The 21,948-nt window shown below is 48.3% G+C and overlaps 1 pseudogene; it reads left to right on the forward strand.

The window, feature by feature from the left end:
* The first annotated feature begins 5,655 nt into the window (after positions 1-5,655).
* On the forward strand, positions 5,656-21,527 carry LOC119940052 (annotated as a pseudogene).
* The last annotated feature ends 421 nt before the right edge of the window (positions 21,528-21,948 follow it).

The raw sequence follows: 21,948 nt of genomic DNA on the forward strand, positions 1-21,948 counted from the left end.
GTCCATGGTCACGCAGCAGTCATGTGGCAGAACGAAGGTTAGTACCCAGGTTCTCGACTCCCAGGCCCAGGTACCTTTTCACTAGGCCCTGCTGCTTCCCAGCTGTTGTTTTCATTGTCATCTCCCAAGCTCTCAATACAGGGCTGGTCCCCGAAGGGAAGCCAAGAAATATGATTGATGGATTAATTGAGAGTAGGTTCCATTCCCAAATAATCCTATACATCAACTACTTGTGGGCCCAGCCACCATTTGAAGAAGGAGGATCCCCATTGTTCCATCTTGCTTACTCTTCTCTTGGTTTGCCCTCATTTACGCTTCTCCCTCTCCCTACTGTGTCACTTTGATTTATTCCCTTTATTTATCCCCCTCGCAGCCATACAGCACTTTCGTACATATCTATAATTTTATTTATTTATATTGTTATCTGTTTCCATCTCTAGACTTGTAAGTTCATTGTGAGCAGGGAATGTGTCTGTTATATTGTTACATTAGACACTCCCAAGCGCTTAATACAGTGTTGTGCACACAGTAAGCACTCAATTAAATGATTCACCGACTGACAGACTTGTTCACGTGGACTGGGAATTAATGGCTTGCAATGGTTGATGCTTGGCCCCACCCTTCCCCCCAGACCCTCTGAATGGGGCCCCAATCCGGGTATTAAAAGTTCACAGAGCCACCAAAGCATTTACCATCCATTAGTGTCTCCCGACTAACCCTGGGGAGACTTTCATTTTTCTCACAATTGGTCCCCTTGTGCCCACTAGGAACCAAAAAGAATGAAACCCACAGTCTTTCTCCTGCATTATGTAGAGTAGCCATCTCTAGCTCAAAGGTTCCAGACTGACCTCTCCTGCCTATGAGCAGAGAAAAAATCCTGATGTCTTCCTTCCCACCTACTTTGTCCTCGTGTTGATTTGATGGGGTCACGTGTCCAGTGATGATGGGATGGCAAAAGTGAGCATCGTTTGGAGAGATGCGTGAAAGCCCGGAACAGGGGAACAGGTGAGAAATTCTACACAGGCATGGTATTATCTCAGCTTTTCTTCCCTGCCAACTGCAAGATGGGCATGGGAATCAGGGCGCAGTGCTAGGGGAGCAATGACCTCTCAGGTTCACTTTGGCCCGTTTCTCTTTCAACTGTGGATTTCAGAGCCTCAGTCTATGGATGACTACATCCACCTTTCCCTCCAGACCCGGGCTCCAAGAACCTGTGATCCCTGTTGTGGAGTCCCCGTTCAGAACTGGTAATTATCAGTCAGTACATCAATCAGTCAATAGTGTTTGAAACTTATTGTGCACCGAGCACTTCGTGAAGCGCTTGGGAGAGTATAATAGAGTTGGTAGACTGTTTCCCCCTGTTCACAGTGACCTTCCAGTACAGAGGAAGTGAGATACATAAATATAAATCGATAAGCAAATTACAGATATATATATATATATCTGTAATATATATAAATATATATATAAATATATATATATATTTAACTGCTATAATGTTGAAGGTGGGGTGAATAGCAAGTACTTAAAAGGTAAACATCCAAGTGTATAACTTGCTTGTCTTCTATCCCTCCTACCATTCCTTTCCAAACTCCTTGAACGAGTTGTCTACACGCGCTGCCTAGAATTCCTCAACACCAACTCTCTCCTCGACCCCCCTCCAGTCTGGCTTCCGTCCCCCTACATTCCACAGAAACTGCCCTCTCAAAGGTCACCAATGACCTCCTGCTTGTCAAATCCAATGGCTCATACTCTGTCCCTAATCCTCCTCGACCTCTCAGCTGCCTTCGACACTGTGGACCACCCCCCTTCTCCTCAACCACGCTATCTGACCTTAGCTTCACAGACTCCGTCCTCTCCTGGTTCTCCTCTTATCTCTCCGATCGCTCTTTCTCAGTCTGTTTTGCAGGCTCCTCCTCCCCCTCCCATCCACTTACTTGGTCCCCTTCTGTTCTCGATCTACACGCACTCCCTTGGTGACCTCATTCGCTCCCACGGCTTCCATTATCATCTCTACGCTGATGACACCCAGATCTACATCTCTGCCCCTGCTCTCTCCCCCTCCCTCCAGGCTCGCATCTCCTCCTGCCTTCAGGACATCTCCATCTGGATGTCTGCCCGCCACCTAAATCTCAACATGTCGAAGACTGAACTCCTTGTCTTCCCTCCCCAAACCTTGCCCTCTCCCTGATTTTCCCATCTCTGTTGATGGCACTACCATCCTTCCCGTCTCACAAGTCCGCAACCTTGGCGTCATCCTCGACTCCGCTCTCTCATTCACCCCTCACATCCAAGCCGTCACCAAAATCTGCCGGTCTCAGCTCCACAACATTGCCAAATCCGCCCTTTCCTCTCCATCCATACGCTAACCCTGCTCGTTCAAGCTCTCATCCTATCCCGTCTGGACTACTGCATCAACCTTCTCTCTGATCTCCCATCCTCGTGTCTCTCTCCACTTCAATCCATACTTCATGCTGCTGCCCGAATTATCTTTGTCCAGAAACACTCTGGGCATATTACTCCCCTCCTCAATAATCTCCAGTGGCTACCAATCAATCTGCGCATCAGGTAGAAACTCCTCATCCTGGGCTTCAAGGCTGTCCATCACCTCGCCCCCTCCTACCTCACCTCCCTTCTCTCCTTCTACAGCTCAGCCCGCACCCTCCACTCCTCCGCCGCTAATCTCCTCACCGTACCTCGTTCTCGCCTGTCCCGCCATCGACCCCCTGCCCACGTCATCCCCCGGGCCTGGAATGCCCTCCCTCTGCCCCTCCGCCAAGCTAGCTCTCTTCCTCCCTTCAAGGCCCCTACTGAGAGAGCTCACCTCCTCCAGGAGGCCTTCCCAGACTGAGCCCCTTCCTTCCTCTCCCCCCTCGTCCCCCCTCTCCGTCCCCCCCATCTTACCTCCTTCCCTTCCCCACAGCACCTGTATATATGTATATATGTTTGTACGTATTTATTACTCTATTTATTTATTTATTTTACTTGTACATATCTATTCTATTTTATTTTGTTAGTATGTTTGGTTTTTTTTTTTCTCTGTCTCCCCCTTTTAGACTGTGAGCCCAGTGTTGGGTAGGGACTGTCTCTATATGTTGCCAATTTGTACTTCCCAAGCGCTTAGTACAGTGCTCTGCACATAGTAAGCGCTCAATAAATATGATTGATTGATTGATTGATATAAGCTTTACAGAAGGGAGAGAGAGTAGAGAAGCAGCATAGCCTGGTGGCAAGAACATGGACCTGGGAGTCAGAATTCAGTGGGTTCTAATCCTGACTCCGCCACTTGTCTCCTTTGTGACCTTAGGCAACCGATTTAACTTCTCTGGGCCTCAGTTACCTCTTCTGTAAAAATGGGGATTAAGACTGTGCTCCCCACCTGAGACAACATGAATACCTTGTATCTACCCCAGCGCTTAGTACAGTGCTTGGCACAAAGTAAGTGGTTAACCAATTCCATAACAATTATTAAAGGAAAAGAGGGCTTCATCCGGAAACACCTCTGGAAGAGACGAATGCACACACACACACTCACACACTCACTCACACACACACACACACACACACACACACACACACACACACACACACACACACATGAACTCAATGCCCAATCTGATCTTTGTCATCCATATTGTTCCAAGCAGGGTCCCCTTGATCCAGGGACGTTCCCTGCTGGCTGGTTAGTATCTGAGTACCTCACCTGCACCATGTATCCAGAGCCTCTAATCTTCAGAAGCAGGGGTGTCTAGTGGAAAAGGAACGTCCTGGATGTCAGAGGACCTGGTTCTAATCCATGCTCTGCCACGTACCTGCTAGGTGATCTTCGACCAGTCATTTAATTTCTCCACGCTTCAGTTCCCTCATCTTCAAAATGGGAATTCAATTATTGGTCCCTCTCCTACTTAGGTTGTGATCCTAGAGTGAGACCTGATTACCTTGTTTATTATTCATCCACGGCAGACATCCGGGACTTGTCCTCTGTGGGCCTTCTCCCTTTTCTGGCAGCATCTCCAGGGAATGACTGGGCCATGAGCTCCTTATCACTCACTGGTTCTTGTGCTCATGATCACAAACACTATTTCCTCCCTCAAGGTTCCTGACAATCTCAGTTGTCTAGCTGTTGACAGTTGATGGTTTGGGGGTATGTCGTGACTCAGTGGAAAGAGTACGGGCTTGGGAGTCAGAGGTCATGGGTTCTAATACCGACTCCATCACTTGTCAGCTGTGTGACTTTGGGCAAGTCACTTTATTTCTCTATGCCTCAGTTCCCTCATCTGTAAAATGGAGACTAAGTCTGTGAGCCCCCACGTGGGACAACCTGATCACTTTGCATCCCCCCCAGCGCTTAGAACAGTTCTCTGCACATAGTAAGTGCTTAACAAATACTACTACTACTAGTAGTACTATTATTATTATTATTATTATTATTATGTATTCAGGTGAAACCTTGACATTCATGGGCTTGGGCAAAGATCAATATTCCCCTTTATCACATGTACACAAAGCATTTACGGGCCCATGCTCCACGAGGCAATCTGTACTCATTCTCAACAATAGTATATATGCTATTCGAATTCTCATTTTGACCATGCTATTGGTAAGTATGTTTATGTTTGCCACCCCATACGAATGGAAGCTCCTTGTGGGCAAGGAATAGTTGCGGTGTACTTCCCTGTGCTATTAGGGCAGGACCCACGGAAATGGGTGCTCAGTAAAGGTAATCCCTACTGCAACCATCACGCAGGTTTTTGGAGATGAAGTCCTAGGGGTCATAGCTGGAACAACCACGCTACTATTGTCCCGCGAGAAGGTGTCTAGCCATCAATTCATTCAATCGTATTAGTTACAAGCGCTTAGTACAGTGCTTTGCACACAGTAAGTGCTCAATAAATACGATCAACTCGTGAAGTTGTCTCAAGGACTGGGTTGTGACCCTGCAATGCCAGACGTGTCTCGCAGCCGGAGCTGTTCCTGCCCAGCTCGTCTAGTTGGAGAGGAGTCACAGCACTCTGTCCCCCTCCAGTGAGCTGGATTAACAGTCCTCTGGCGTTGGATAACAGGAGTCACATTTCGGCCATGGAGAGTCACATGCAATTGACTGAGTTCATCCTCCTAAGGCTCACGGACGACCCGGATTTGCAAGCGGTAATTTTCCTCTACATATTTGCCTCCTACGAACTGAGTGTCACCGACAACCTGATCATCGTCACCCTCACCCTGCTGGACTCCCACCTCCACATCCCTATGTACTCCTTCCTGCATGCTTCTCCTTCCTGGAGATATGCATCACCTCCGCCTACATTCCCAGATTCTTCGCTACCATAATCACAGGGGACAGAACCATTTCCTACAACTGTTGTGCAACTCAGCTATTCTTTTTTCTGCTGGGGGAACCGAATTCTTCCTCCTCGCCGCCATGTCCCACGACCGCTATGTCGCCATCTGCCAGCCTCTGCACTACACGACCGTCATGAGAATGTCTGCACCCTACTGGTCCTCTGCTCTTGGTTAACCTGGTTCCTGTTCATCTTTACAACTCTTATCCTTGGCCTCCAACTGGACCTCTGTGGCCCGGGAGCCATTGACCATTCCTTCTGAAACATCTCCCCTCTGCTCCTGCTCTCCTGCTCGGACATCGGGTTCCTGGAGCTGATGGCTTTCGTCTTGGCCATGGAGACACAACTGGTCACCTTGGAGTTAGTGGTCGTGTCCTACACGGCCATCACCCACACCATCCTGAGACTGGCCTCCGCTCAGCAGAGGAAAAAGGCCTTTGCCACCTGCTCCTTCCACATGGTCGTTTTCTCCATCACATACAGGAGCTGCATCTTTATGTACAACAAACCGTCTTCCAAGGACAGAGTGGACTTAAACAAGGGGGTGGCCGTGCTCTATACTTCCGTAGTTCTGAGGCTGAACCCCTTCATCTACACTCTGCGGAACCAGCAGGTCAAGCAGGCCATAAGGGAGGTGCACGGAGTTGAATTTATCACCAAGGGGTGAGGATTGTTCAGCGACGAGATCCCACAGGAAAATCTGCAGGGGATGCAGAAGGTCGACGACAGAGACTCGGGACCAGTACATTAGCGTAATGCTTCACCTGATGTCTAAGAACCAGGACCTGACGGTTCTCCATCCCTCTGTGCACCCCTGCACCAGCTCTGCTGGAAATCCCTCCCCTGGTCAAGTCCCCGGTTGCCTCAGCACTTTATCCTCATCCACTCAGGGGGGACGTCAAGCCTTTTCACTTCACGTGAGAGACGTTCTGAGAATTGTTTCAGCGGGTCTGTGCAGGAAGCCAATAGAAACCTCCAGGATCAATGTGTTTTTTTGGAAATCTCCATCTTATCCGAGCTAAGAGAGCCTTTTAGCAAGACGCCCTTTAGCCCTGACTTGCTCCCTTTGCTTTTGCACCCCGCCCCCCCACCCTTGCAGCACTTACGTATTTATCTGTAATTGTATTTATTTACACTGATGTCTGTTTACTTGTATTGATGCCTGTCTCCCCCCCCTCTAGACTGTGCACTCGTCGTGGATGGGGTTGTATCTCTTTATTGCTGTATTATGCTTTCCCCAAGCGCTTAGTACAGTGCTCTGAACACAGTAAACTTTCAAGAAATGAGATTGAATGAATGAATGAATGAGTGAATGAAGAGCGACCTCAACAGGGACGGGAAGCCAAAGGCTCACCACCTTTTACTGCCATCCTTTCACTCCCCTCTCTTACTGCCACCCTCTCTGTTCTCTCCCACTCCCACCCCCTCACTTCCCAGCTAATTCCCACCCTTTCACACCCTCTCTCACATGTACCCTCGGCATATATGCATTGTTTCCATTATACTATGTGGCACTGATTTCATCTAATTTGGGCAGACATTCCAATCTGTCCTATTTGTTCTGCTCACTAGCTAATCCTTGTTTTTATTCTGGCTCCCTGTCTTTGAAAATCATCTCCATCTATTTCCTCCATTTGATTGGAAACTGCTGGAAAGTAGTAGTATAGTGCCTAAGACTCTGTAGACAGTCAATAGTTTCCATTTGTTTGATGGATGGAATGCTTAATACTCAGAACGCCCTCAAAATATGCTATCAGCACTCTGTAAGTGATCAACAAATGCCATTACATTGATTGATGGATTGCTTTGCACTTAGTATGCTCTAAAAAGATACCGCGATATAAACTGATGAATTGAGTTGCACTCTGAAGGTGTGAAGTAAATACCAGATGGTTTTAAGGGGTGATGGATTGACTGACTAATGGATTGAATAATGTATACACCTGGAATCCCAGTTCATATGAGGTTCAGTGAGGGTTAGGGGAAGGGCATACTGATCGAAGATAATAAGACCTAGAAGGGGGCTGAGATTTGGGGGACAGCCGCAGGGAGCACTGGGATCAGGGAAACAGCACAGAATGAAAGGTAGGGAGAATCTGGTTAGCACCTGATCTGTGATTCTTGTTGTCGTTCCCGGAAACGTTACCAAGTGGAGAAACAGATCCCAGCCCTTTCTCTCCCTGCTCACCCGAGCCCTAGACAATGGAGTACGGGCATTTTCGGAAGGTACCTACATAGAGGCGCCTAGATTGATTGATGTGTTGATTCATTGATTGATATAACTGCCGGGTCAGCCCATGTCAGTGGAATCATGCTGGAAAGGACAGCTCAGAGTGGCCGCGTGGATTCAGCCAGACACAGAACTAAGTGTCAATCTGTGTCCCCGTGGGGGAACACATATTGTCACACGAGCTGCTGCGGTGGGCAGGACTTTAGCAAACTCCGAGGCGACTCTCCGATGAGCCTCATCATTCTGAGCTTCTGGAAGGGCTGAATAAATGGGCCTGTCATTATCTCTAATCTTCAACCCACTGATCAGGCAATCTGGGTGGGACGTGGCACGGAGTCGTCCTTCTGGGAGAGTCCCGATGACAGGAGAGGAGTGGGTCTGGATCTCTCGGTCGGCCTACCCCTGTTTCAGCCCTGACCTGATAGCAGGGGGACCTGCGGACACCGCGGACGAGAAGGATGTGGCAGCAGAGTGTCAGAGGGGCCAAAGGGACAGGGATTTATGCTGGAAAACTCACCCACGTTCTGCTCGGACGGCAGCTTCCCTGGCAAGTGGAATGATCAGAGCTAGAGCTGTCCTGAGTTACAGTCTTCCCCATTTTGGGCCAGGACACTCCAGCTATCATTAGCATCACAGTTGTCTGCAGTGTTCTGTCCTGCACAGGGCAGAGAGAAAAGGTACCTCACTTCTATTCCCACGGTGGACAGAAATACTCTGGCTTCTTTCTGTTTCCTTCTCAAACAAGAGGGAAGAACAGAGAAGTTGGAGAAGGGAGAATGGAGGAAAAGAGAACAGCCCGAGGGCTGGGGAAGGGAGAGCTTCGCTCCTGTACACGAGGGAGGACCCACTGGGGAAGGACGGGAGGGAGGGAAGGAGAAAGGAACTGACGGATGCTACTTCTCCCAGAGAAGTGTAACATAGAGAAACAGAGTCTACCGTTAGCTCCTACTCAGGGACCTTTAATCCCACACATTCCAAGGAGGTCTCAGCCCATGGCCGCCTATACAGGTACTGAGCAATGAGCAGTTGACATGGGTAGGATTTTAACACATCACTAAATCAGTCGGTCCCCACGTCACAACATCGCTAAATTCCCACCCTTTCCCTCTTCTTCCAAACTGTTACCAAGTCAATGCAATCACTCATTTTATCCTGCTTGGATTACTGCATCAGACCGTCTTGCTGACCTCCCAGCCTCTGGCTCTCCCCACTCTAGTCCATGCTTCATTCTGCTGCCTGGATCATTTTTCTACAAAAAACGTTCAGGAGATGTCTCCCTAGTCGTCAAAAAAAATCCAGTGGTTTCACAATCCACCTCCGCATCCAACAAAAGGCTATTATTATTGGCTTTAAAGCTCTCTATCGCCTTGACCCCTCCTACTTCACCTTGCTAGTCTCCAACTACAACCCAGATCGCACGTTTCTCTTCTCTAAATGCCAACCTTCTCACTGTGCCCTCCATCTCGTCTATATCACCTACGTTGATCCCCAGCGTCCTGATACTCCTCCTGTCTATATGGAACTCATCGCAAACACTGTCCTCCCTTAGAAGGTGGGAGAAAGTCATTTCCCTTTCCAGAAGCACCGATCAGCGCCTTCACCCGTTGTCCTATCCCTTCCTCCCACTGCCAGTCTCTTCATTTTACCTGGTCCTCCTCACCCACGAAGTCCCCGGAGTGTGTTTACTTAACCGTGAGGAGAGAGAGGCAGGGAGATAGGGAATGATAAAGATGACAGATTGCATCTCCTAGTTCTTTCCAAAGCACTGAGTGCACTGTACCGTTCACGGTGGCTTTCAGTAAATACCCTTGATTGACTGATTGGTAGGCGGTATCTCCTTCGTCCTTTCGTTTTGTCGCATTCCTCAGGCTCTGGCTCCGTGTCAGAGAGGTGAGCCCCGGGGTACTTCCACAAGGATGTTCCATGCATGGAGCCTCTGCTGCCGGGGGACGTCTCGGGCTGCCATGTTCTTTTTTTCCCCACTTCAAATCGTGGCATGGGTTGAGGTCCACCGCGTGGGAAGGGAAATCCAAGCTTCGTCGTCACCCCTGTGGCCTGGGGTGTGGGACCTGATGCGCGGAGAGGGGGTTCCGAGCTGACACCTCAGTGGACCTCTCACCGCCCCTTCCATCCCCGCTCACCCCTTCTCCCAGGCTTCCCATCCAGAGAGTCGGCGCTGCCACTGCTTTGGAGCCTCACCCCTGTGTGCAGGAAGCTCAGTGCCTGCACCCGTCTCCCGGAAACCCCCAAGCCCGGTCTCAGGTCCAGGCTCCACTGTCGGACTGGCTCCAGCAGCCCCACTCACAAGCACACACGCCCTAACCCTAGGTGCTCTGGCTTGTCCGCCAGCTCCTGCCCTGGAGCGCAGCTTGCAGGATAACTCCAACCCCCGCCCCATCGCACTTTGGGATTGACCCCTAGTGCACTGTGTTTCCCTAACGCCTTGTTATTTGGGGCTCTAGCATGGTGGACCGGGCAACGAGATGGAGATCAATTGCCACTGACCTCTTGCCCACGTCCTGCCTTCGGCTTGGAATGTCCTCCCTCTTCATATCCGACAGTCGATTACCCCTGCCCCCGCTCCAGCATCCCAACCACCTTCGAAGCCTTATTGAATGTACATCTCCTCTTTAGGCACGGTTGAGTGTACTGATAGGGGCTCCAGGAAAGGCGAATAACGTTCTCCCATATTCTAGGGAAGACAGTACTAGTACAACACTAGGATAAGAAGAGAGGCAGGACCCTGAGGCACAAAGCAGGAAATCCTCCTAAGGGCGGTAAGCTCGTTGAAGGCAGGTGTCATCTCTTTTTATATGATATTTGCCTACTATGTGACAAGTACTGTATTAAGGATTGGGGTAGATACAATATAATCAGGATGGACACCGTCCAAGCCGCAGATGGTGAACACAATCTAAGTAGGAAGGTCTAGGATTCAAGCTGCTTGCCTGGAATGCCCTCCCACCTCACATCCACCATACTAACTCTCTTCCCCACTTCAAGCCCTACTGAGAGCTCACATCCTCCACGAGGAGGACTTCCCAGACTGAGACCCTTTCCCTCTGCTCCTCCTTCCATCCCCATCATCCGTACTCCCTCCCTCTGCTCTACCTGCTTCTCTGCCCCACAGCACTTGGGTATATTTGTACATATTCATTATTCTATTCATTTTATTAATGATGTGTATATAATTCTATTTATCAATTTTGATGCTATTGAGGCCTGTCTACGTGTTTTATTTTGCTGTCTGTTTCCCCCTTCTTGGCTGTGAGCCCGATGCTGGGTAGGGATTGTCCCTATCTATTGCCAAATTGTACTTTCCCAGTGATTAGTACAGTGCTCTGCACACAGTAAGCGCTCAATCAATTCGATAGAGTGAATGAATGAATCCAAATTTTTTATAGTATTTGTTAAGTGCCTTACCAAGTGTCAAACTGTTTTAAGATTTGAAGTATTTAAATATTACTTAAGTTGGTCAGAGTCTCTGACTCGTCTGGGGGGTCGCAGTCTGAGTAGGAGGAAGTACAGGAGAACTGAGGCACAGAGAAGTTAACTGACATGCTCATTTTCACACAGCAGTCAAATGGCAGAGTTAAGATTTTAATACACTGTTTCTCTGACTCCCAGATCCGTGTTTCTTTCCTTTCCTCTAGGCCACTATGCTTCCCAGCTACTGATTCCATTGTCTTCTCCCAAGCTCTCAGCACAGTGCTGGACCCCCAGTTGGAACTCAGGAAATACGACTGATTAAAAGTACGTTCCATTTCCAAAAGAGTCCAATACTTCACCACCCCTAGGCTTAAACACCATTTGTAGAAGGAAGATCCCTATTACTCTATCTCCCTTGCTCTCCTCTTGGTTACCTGGACTGGGAATTGACGGCTTGGAATGGCTGAGGTGGGCCCCATCCTCCAACCCTCTGGACATGTCCCCAATCCGGTGATTAAATTTTCACAGCCAGAGCCATCAAAGAATCATTCATTCGTTAATGTCTCCTGACTTGCCCCGCCGGAGGCTTTCCCTGTTCTCACAATTGGTTCCCTGGTTTCCATCTGAAACCAAATGGTATAAAACCCCCACTCTTGGTCCTGCCTCAGGTAGAAAGGCCCATCTCCTGTCCAGGGTGTCAAGACTGACTCACCTGTTACGAGCTGAGAAAAGTCCTGATGCCTTCCTTCTTTCCCCTTTACCAGAGGATCCCAAAATTCTGACCTCGTTGGGCGTAAATGGAGTCATGTATCCAATGGTGATGGGAGGGAGATGAAGCGAGCAGGATCTGGAGAGGTGCATGTAAGCCTGGAGCAGCTGAACAGGTGGGAAATTCTACCAAGGCATGAAGTTATCTCTTTGCCGCTGCCCCGGGCCTGGGTCAACCCCCGGAATTAGGGCAGAGGCTAGGGAAGGGAGGATCTCTCAGGGTCACCTTGGCCTGTTCCTTTCCCGTTGTGAATATCAGAACCTCAATCTGTGGACGACTGCATCTACCTTCCCTCGACCCCTGGACTCTAGGAACCCGTGACCTTTTCCTGGAGCCCTCACTTCATAACTGGTAATTATCCGACAATAATCAATCAAGGGTGTTTATTGAGGGCTTAATGTGCTCAAAGCACTTTATAAGTGCTTTTAGACTTTTAGACTGTGAGCCCACTATTGGGTAGGGATTGTCTCTATATGTTGCCAACTTGTGCTTCCCAAGCGCTTAGTACAGTGCTGTGCACACAGTAAGCGCTCAATAAATACGATTGATTGATTGATTGATTTATAAAACATTTGGGAGAGGACAACAGAGTTGGTAGACACGTTATCTGACCACAAGAATCAAACAGTATAAAGGGGGAGGCAGATATAAATATAAATACATAAATATATGGCGGATATAGTTGTAAGTGCTGTAGCGCTGAAGGTTGGGTGAATAGCAAGTGCTTAGAAGGTAAAGATCCAAGCGTTTAAGTGAAGCAGAAAGGAGAGGGAGTAGGGGAAAAGAGGGCTTCATTCAGAAAGACCTTTGTGAGAGACAAATACACACACAAACACACACACACACACACACACACACACACACACACACACACACACACACAGCCCAGCACTGTATCCTCATTTCACTCTATTATCCTTATTGTACCGAGCAGGGTCCCAATAATAAATATTATGAATAATAACAATTGTGGTAGTTGTTAAGCATGTACTATGTTCCAGGCACTGTACTAAGCGCTGGGGGGATACAACGCAATCAATCCAGTCCCGATGTAGAGCTCATAATCTTAATCCCCATATTGCAAAAGAGGTTACTGAAGCTCTGAGAAGTTAAGAGACTTGCCGAAGGTCACACAGCAGACGGTGGCCGAGCTGGGATTAGAATCCAGGTCTTTCTGACCTGTCATTCTCGTGCTCTATCTCCTTTGATCCAAGAAGGCTACACTATAGCTGCTAAGACTTCAGCACCCCACCTCCGCACTTTATCCAAATCTTCGAATCTTCAGAGGTAGTTTCGCTTGGTGGAAAAAGCATGGCCTGAGAGTTAGAGGACACGAGTTCTACTCCCTACTCCAACACCTACCTGCTGTGCTACCTTGGGCTAGTTGCTTACGTTGTCTGTGCATCAGTTCCCTCATCTACAAAATGGGGATTCAATTTTTGGTCTCCCTCCCACTTAGACTGCGAGTCCCAAGTGGGACCTAAGTATCCTATATCCATCCCATAGCTTAGTACAGTGCTTGGCACATTGTGAGGGCTTGATGAAAACACATTTATTATTCACCCAGGGTTCTCAGTAAATATCATCTCTACTCCACCGTTGTCTGTCCTGAATTTAAGGATCGCAGCTGGGACCATTTGGCATCCGTTTTCCCACGGGGAGGTGTCCGCCATAAATCCATGAAGTCATCTCAAGGACTGGGTCCTGACGCTGACATGCCCAAGGTCTCGACATACGATTCTACAACCTCTATGTCGCCATATGTCGGCCGCTGCACTACACGACCTTCATGAGCCAGAATGTCTGCACCCTACTGGTCCTCTGCCCCTGGCTAACCGGGTTACTGGTCATCTTTCCTCTCTTATCCTTGGCCTCCCACAGGAAGCGTTATACAAATACCGTTATTATTATTATTATCATTATATGTGTCTATTGTACTGTCATTGTACTGATTTAATTTAATCTGGGCAGACATACCAACCTGTCCTATTCATTTGACTCCCTAACTGATATCTTTTGTTACTCCTGCTCCTACTCATTGGAAAAATAATAATAATGAAATTTATTAAGCACTTACTATGTGCAAAACACTGTTCTAAGCGCTGGGGAGGTTACAAGGTGATCAGGTCGTCCCACGGAGGGGCTCACAGTCTTAATTCCCATTTTACAGATGAGGTAACTGAGGCACAGAGAAGTTAAGTGACTGCCCAAAGTTACACCGCTGACAATCGGCAGAGTGGGGATTTGAACCCATGATCTCTGACTCCAAAGCTCGTGCTCTTTCCACTGAGCCACGCTGCTTCTCTAACTGTCTACCACATTCGATTGGAACCTTCTGAATGATGGGAAGGTATCATCAGTTGTGTTCTCCCAAGCACTTACTATAGTGCCTCGGACTCAATAGGCAGTCAATAGATTCCATTGGATTGATTGATGGGTTTCTTAATACTCAGTATGCCCTCAATAAATGCCATCTAATTGATTAATGGATTGTTTTGAACTCATCAGGTGCTCAACATGGATGACTGCACTCAATAGGCTTTCAAAAATTACACTGAGATCAATTTATGGATTACTTTGCACTCAGTAGGTGCTCAAAAAACCAATAACTGTCTAAGGGAGTGACATTGATTTATTGATTGATTGAGGGGCCTGGAATCCCATTTGGTTTGGGAAGAAATATGTTATTATAAAATCAGAGGTTCCAGGAATGGGATGAGTTTTCATGGTGAGCCGCAGGGAGCACTGAGATTAAGAAACAGTACGGGACGACCAGCTGGTAGAAGCAGCATGGTGTAGGGGATCGAGTACCACCCTTCTGGTGTCCTAATCCCGACTCTGTCATTTGTATGCTGTGTAACCTTGGGCAAGTCACTTATCTTCTCTGTGCCTCAGTTACCTCAACTGTAAAATGGGGATTGAGGCTGTGAGCCCCATGTGGAACAGGGATTGCGTCCAACCTGATTTGCTTGTATCCACCCCATTGTTTAGTACAGTGCCTGGCACATAGTAAGTGCTCAACAAATACCATTATTAAATGCCATTATTAGCACCTGGTCTGCCATCCTTGTCATTCCGGGAAATGTTTCCAAGTGAAGAGGGATAGGTGGAAAACGGGTGCAAGTAAATGTGCAAGTGTGACGCAGAAGGGAGAGGGAGAAAAGGAATTGAGAACTTAGTCAGGGAAGGCTTCTTGGAGGAGACGTGCTATCAATAAAGCTTTGAAGGTGAGGAGAATGATCATCTGTCGAATATGAAGACGAAGGGTGTTCCAGACCAGAAGCAGGATGTTGCTGAGAGATCGGTGAATTAATAAATCCATCTGTGCTAATGTGCTGTGGGCCGGGGTATGACACAGAGTACGTACATGCTCAGGAAGACGACTAGGGTGTTGGAAATTAATCAGGGAAGGTTTGCAGAGAACGAGAGCAGTGTCCTGGGTTGCCAGTAATGGGGAAGCAGCATGGCGTAGTGGCTAGGGCACAAGACTGAGAGTCAGAAGACCATGGGTTATGATATTCCATTTGCCTGCTATATGCCCTTGGACAAGTCACTTGACTTCTCTGTACCTCAGTTACCTGTCTGTAAAACGGGGATTGTTACTGTAAGTCCTATGAGGGACAGGAACTGTGTCCAACCCGATCTGCTTACATCCACCCCAGAACCAGGGCCAGGCTGGCAGTCCTGGGAGCTTTACCCTCCCGTGCTTTGCTCTGCCCTACTGCAGATCCTAGTCTGGGGATTGTTTGCTCATTAGCATTCTCCCGGGCCTCTACTCCCTGTACCTCTAGTCACCCGATCTGCATTGGCATTCCCTGGAGTGCTGTGCTACCAGCTCGTTAGTTGCATCCCCTGACTGCAGCCCCCGCTGAGCCGGTCCCCAAGGTCATTAACTGTGGAAATAGCGTCCTCCCTGGCCCATCCTCACTGTAGGATCAGTGAAGCTCATTCTCCTTCTCTCCAAGTCCTAACAGCATTTTGTAACTGGAGCTGAGAGTTTCATTATACCCCTCCTTCCCTGGTCCCATTTCCTTTACCCTCCTTCCCGATTGTGAGCGTTACTGCCAAGTTGGGACCGTTACTGGCGAGTTGTCCCGGGCCACTAGGAAAGTCCGGAGGGGCAATCCCCAGGAGACAGGCCTACCCTATTTCAATCAATAAACCAAACAATAACCTCCACCCAACCCACGACCCCCCTTCTTACGACCCCCTACTTCGTCAGGAATTCTCCCTGGGACGCTGACTCTCCCTGCTCATTGGCTTCAAGAAAGAAGAAGGCCAGGAACTCACACTCTTGCATCTCATATTATTATTATTATTATCATCAATAATAATAATAATAATAAATTGAGCAATTACTATGGTCTCAACACTGGTGGACATACAAGAGAATCTGATCAGACACAGTCCCTGACCTTCTCCCTGGACAAATCCAGGTAACAGTCCTCATCGCCCCTCAGAGCTGACCTTCAACCCCTGGGGCAACCAACATCTGTCCTCCATCTTCCCCCTGTACACATCATAGAGATATTACAATAATCATCATAATAATAATGGTACTTGTTAAGTGCTTACTATGTGCCAAGCACTGTTCTAAATTCTGGGGTAGATACAAATTAATCCGGTTGGACATAATCCCTGTCCCACATGGAGCTCACAGTCTTATCACCATTTTTTTACAGATGAGGTTACTGAGGCACAGAGAAGTTAAGTTACTTGCCCAACGTCAGCCAGCAGACAAGTAGCAGATATATACCTATGTAGAGAAACAACCACTAGTCCAATGGAGAAAGCACAGGACTGGACTTCAAAAGACCCGAGTTCTAGTCCCAGTTCTCCTTGCCCTGAGTCATCACTTGACCTCTCTAGACTTCACTTTCGTCATATGTAAAATGGATTATATCCCTGTTCTTTCTACTTCTCACATTGTGAGCACTGTGCTAGGGCAGGAACTGTGAAGGACATGATTACCTGCCTAAGCGCTTTGCCCAGTTCTTAGCATTCAGTCGACACAATAAATTTATCATAAAATTACCTTTCAATCTTTTTGTTACAATCTGCAATTTTGAGTACTTACTGGATGTCTAGAGCTGGGTCCTAGGTGCTGGGGAGTACAGAAGAAAAACAGAAGATATATTAGGCTAATCTACTCCAATTCCATTCTTTTATTCTTTCTTCTCCCCCTTCCCCCCACCCCTTCTCCACGTCTCGTTCATCCTCATTTCCCATATTCTCCCCCCCACTGCTCAGTCTGAGATGGAGAGTGGGAGGGTAGGGCTGTACTCCCCAAAGCGCTCAGAACACTGTTTTATAAGCAATAAGAGCTCAAACAATACTGTTGATTGATTGATTGAGGCGGATTAAAGATAACACCAGGCTTTTTTCTGTTGTCTGCCTTCCATCTTTGAGTGTAAGCCTCTTATGGGCATGCCCCTTTGCTATTATTGTGCTTAGCAGAGAGCATTACTCTAGGTGCTAAATAAACACTATTACTACTACTACTACTACTACTATCACTGTTCCTACTATTGCTAACCTGAATATGCTTTCACATTTGGAAAAAAATGTGTGGAGTGTTTGGGGTAGAAGGGTTGAGTGGGATAGATGGAAATGTGCAGGTAGGCTATCTGGAGGGGTTAGCTGGAGGCAGATAGGGCCAGGAGAGATGGGAAATATGGGAGAGGTCTAACCAATCTCATCTCTCTTGCCTCAGGGCCAGAGGCATGCCCCAAGACCAGTTGCTTACCCAGATGGGCTCCCCAGGGTAGGATTGGAGAGCAAAAGCGATTGACATCGCTCTATTTTGGAGCCAGGATTGGTTCTGGTCTCAATCGTCATCTTTGGGCCTTCCAGAAATGCTGCATCAATCTCTGCCTTCTCGCTGGGGACGCCACCAAAATTTCTACCAAAGCCGACTGTGTTAAAGATACATCAGCGGCCGCCCACAGAGAACGGTTCCCTGGGCCCCTAGTGGGGTCCACTGCTCCATGGGTTTCCATGGAGATCAAGAGAGAGAATCCCACGCTGACTTAGGGAAGGATCTGCCGAGAGGTCATCTCTCCCCTGCATCGCCTCTCCAGAGAGCCCAGAGCCACTTTGAGTCCAGTTCCTTCTCTCCCACAAATGTGCATCTGGATATAGGCAGGCGGGCTTGCTCAGCGCCTCGGGTCCAGACCTAGTCTTAGGAAGAGGCCGGCTCTGGAGCCGGTTAGGGAGAGCAAGCTGGGGTCTGGCTTCTGGCTCCTCAGCTTCTAATAGCAACCAGGATACTGAGGATGGTCAGAATAGCTTCCTTTAGTCACGTCTTCCGACCCCCGGTGAACAAATCAGAGTCCCACCCCACGACCCATGTTCTGGACAGTTCGAAAGGTGAGTACCTCCTCTTTGTCATCCCTGTCACCCCCGTCGATCCGGTCAGAATCTTGTGGTGAATCACCCCCTAGGAGGAGGAGCTGAGGGCGGAAGAGGGAAGGTTAGGAGATTTGTCTTTTCCTGGAGTACCAGAAGACGGGAAGCAGGGATTGAAGTAGCTCCTGGCCCTCAGGCAGATCCGTGGAGCCTTCAATAGAGAAAGGGTCCAGGGTTGGGCCCCAAACTGGATGTAATCCACGGATCACAGAGCCCAAGAAGTGGTGATGATGACCAGGTGCTGGTGAGATGAGGGAGAGGGGAGATGGGTTGGAAATAGTGGGGATGAAGGTGGGGATAGCGGGGCTGATGGTGAGGTTACTGAATAATGATGATGATTGTAAGGATAATGTGATAGCAAGGATTGATAATGGGTGATGAACAACGGAGGTGATGGAGATGATAGTAGGGATGATGGCAACCTGTCCGCTGTGTGACCTTGGGCAAACCTCTTAACTTCTCTGTGCCTCCGTTACCTCATCTGTAAAATGCAGATTAAGACCACGAGGCCCATGTGGGATAACCTGATTACCTTGTATCTACCCCAGTGCTTAGAACAGTGCTTGGCACATAGTAAGTGCTTAACAAAGACCATAATTATTATTATTGACAAGTATTCCATTTCACCAATCAATCAATCGATCCAACAACAGTATGGATTGAGACCCTGGTAGGATCAAAGCACAGGACGGACCAAGTATTTGGGAGAATACAACAGAATTAGTAGGCATAACCTTTGCACTTAAGTTGTTTACTCTCTAGTGAATCAGTAACCTAATGGCACTTAGCACTTACTGTGGGCACAGCACACAGTAGTAATGCTAGGGAGAGTACCACAGATTTAGTAGATATGATTTCTGCACTTGAGGTGCTTATAGTCTGGCTGGGGAGGCAGAAAGTGAGACAATGTCCAGGCATGAGGCAGCGATGGAGTTCAGTGATCTCTCTATAAGTATTACGAGTGGAATATATCTTACCTAAGTGCTTAGAGGTTGTGAGTGTACTGAAGAGGAAGTAGTGAGGAACTGGGATGGAGAGATGAACGATGAATCTGGGAATCTTCTTAGAGGAGATGTGATTTCAGAAGGGCTTTGAAGAAGAGGAGAGCTAAGTAAAACAGCGTGAAGTAGCATGACCTAGTGGATAGAGCACTGGCCTGGGAGTCAGAAGGCCCTGGCTTCTAATCCAGACTCCACCACTTGTCTGTTGTGTGATCTTGCGCAAGTCGCTTAACATCCCTGTGCCTTAGTTACCTCATGTATAAAATGAGGATTAAAACTGTGAGCTCCCTGTAGGACAGGGCCTTTGTGCAACCCAATTACCTTGTATCTTTCCCAGTGCTTAGTACAATTTCTGGCGTATAGTAAGTACTTAACAAATACCATATATTGTTATTATTGTTATTGTTGTTATTATTATTAATGATCTGCTGGTGTGAAGAAGAAGGGAGCCCCAGACAAGAGGTCAATGGCAGAAGAGATGAGAGCAATGCCCAGTGAGTAGGGAGCCTTCAGTGCAGTGAAGCACGTGTGGTGGCATATAGAGGGGGAAGAGGGGGCATGGTTACAGCACTTAGCATTGTGGACCGCACATAGTAAGTGCCTAACAACTACCACATGAGCCTCAGTTGGGACAACCCGATTACCCTGTATCTACCGCAGTGCTTAGAAAAATGCTTAGCACATAGTAAGCACTTAACAAAAAACATTATTATTATTACCATAATTATTATTGTTAATTATTATAGGTAGGAGGGAAGAGAACAGATGGACTGCTTTCAGGCCAGTGGAGGACTCACTCTTTATTATGACCACCTCCAGTTGAGAGTACATTTCCCTATTCACACTGGGTGAGCTCAGGATGGGTACACCAGGGAAGCAACTATTCACCTTCTCCAACCGTCCCATCTCTCTGGAGTCCCACCCTGTGCTCTACGAATGTCTGGATATGGCCATCCTTCGAGAAATCCTGGAAAGAGCCCCGAATTCCTGAGTGCCCCTGGAACTGAGGAGGTGGTTGTGGCTGTAGTTTCAAGGATATCAGGGACCTTAGCCGGAGGGGAATGTGCCAAGAGCCTGGGTCGTGAACCCTGTAGAGAAACAGCACGACCTAGGGAAAGGACCTGGGCTTGAGCGTCAGGAGACCTGGCTTCAAATCGCAGTTCTGCCATTTCACTGCTGTGTAATCTTGCGCAAGTTACTTTCACTTCTCTGTGGCTAAATTTCCTAATATGTTAAACAGAGATTCGATGCCTCTCTCCCTCCCACTTTTAGACTGGGAGCCCCGGGAAGAGCAGGGATTGGGTCCAACACGATAGTCTTATATCCACACCAGTGCATAGGACAATGCTTGGCACATAGTAAGTGCTTTACATATCCCTCAATCATATTATCATTGCCCCAGGAAGTAGGACCTCTGCCACCAGACCAGAGTGACTGAGTTCATCTTCCTGGGGCTGATGGGGCCCCCTAAGTGGCAAGCAGTGGTTTTCTTCTTTCTGTTTGTCACCTATGTGCTGAGCATCACCGGGAACCTGACAATCTTCACCCTCACCCTGTTGGACTCCTGCCTCCACACCCCCATTTATTTCTTCCTTAAAAATTTCCTATTCCTGGAGCTCTCCGTCACGTCCGCTTGCATTCCTAGCTTCCTGGCCCCCATCGCCACAGGTGGCAGGACCGCCAGCTTCGAGGGCTGTACGACCCAGCCCTTCCTCGTCATCTTTTTGGAGGTGATGGAGTATTTCCACCTGACGGGCCATGTCCTACGACCTCTATGTCGTCGTCTGCCGGCCGCTGCACTACACGACCATCATGAGCCGGGGCATCTGCGTCCTTCTGGTCCTCTGTTCCTGGTTGGTCAGTTTCCTGTTCATCTTCCCCACGACCATGCTGACCAGCCGGCTCGACTTCTGTGGACCTAACATCACTGACCATTTCAGCTGCGACTGCGGGCCCCTGTTGCAGCTCTCCTGCTCCGACACGAAATTAGTGGAACAGATGCTTTTCCTCTTAACCTCGGGGACACTCCTGGTCACCCTGTCACTAGTGACCGCGTGCTACACGGCTGTCATCCGTGACATCCTGAGACTGCCCTCCACCCAGCAGAGGAGAAAGACCTTTTCCAACTGCTCCTCCCACATAGTCGTGTCTCCATCTTCTAAGGCAGTTGACTCTTCATATACATCAACACATTTCCCAAGGCAGGGGTCGCCTTCAACAAGGGGGTGGCCTTGCTCAACATGTCCATGGCCCCAATGCCGAATCCCTTCATCTACACCCTGCGAATTAATCTGGTCAAGCAGGTCCTCAGGGACCTGGTGCGCTGGATTCAGTTTTCCTCCAGGAAATGAGAGGAGGCAGGGAGGGATGGGGCAGTCCCCTATAAAGAAAAAGCTGCAGAAAGTGACTCTCTAGATTTTAGCTTCCACCCTTCAATCAGTCAATAGTATTTATTGGGTCCTTGCTGAATGCAGAGCATTGTATTAAGTGCTTGTGAGAGTACAATATAACACAATTGGTTGACAAATTCCCTCCACAACGAGCTTCACTCCTCGACGGGGGGACAGACATTAATGTAAATAAATAAATTAGGGATATGGACATAAGTGCTGTGGAGCTGAGGGAAGGATGAATAAAGAGAGCAAATCCAACTATCTCCTGCTAACCTCCCTTCCACCTTCCCTTCCTCATCCTCCTCCTTCCTCCTCTGCCCCTCACAACTCTGGCCAACCACTTGGATTCTGGACGCTAAATCTTTCTCTGGCCTAATCA

This window comes from Tachyglossus aculeatus, chromosome 18 (genome assembly GCF_015852505.1).
Source record: "Tachyglossus aculeatus isolate mTacAcu1 chromosome 18, mTacAcu1.pri, whole genome shotgun sequence".
Taxonomy (NCBI): Eukaryota; Metazoa; Chordata; class Mammalia; order Monotremata; family Tachyglossidae; genus Tachyglossus; species Tachyglossus aculeatus.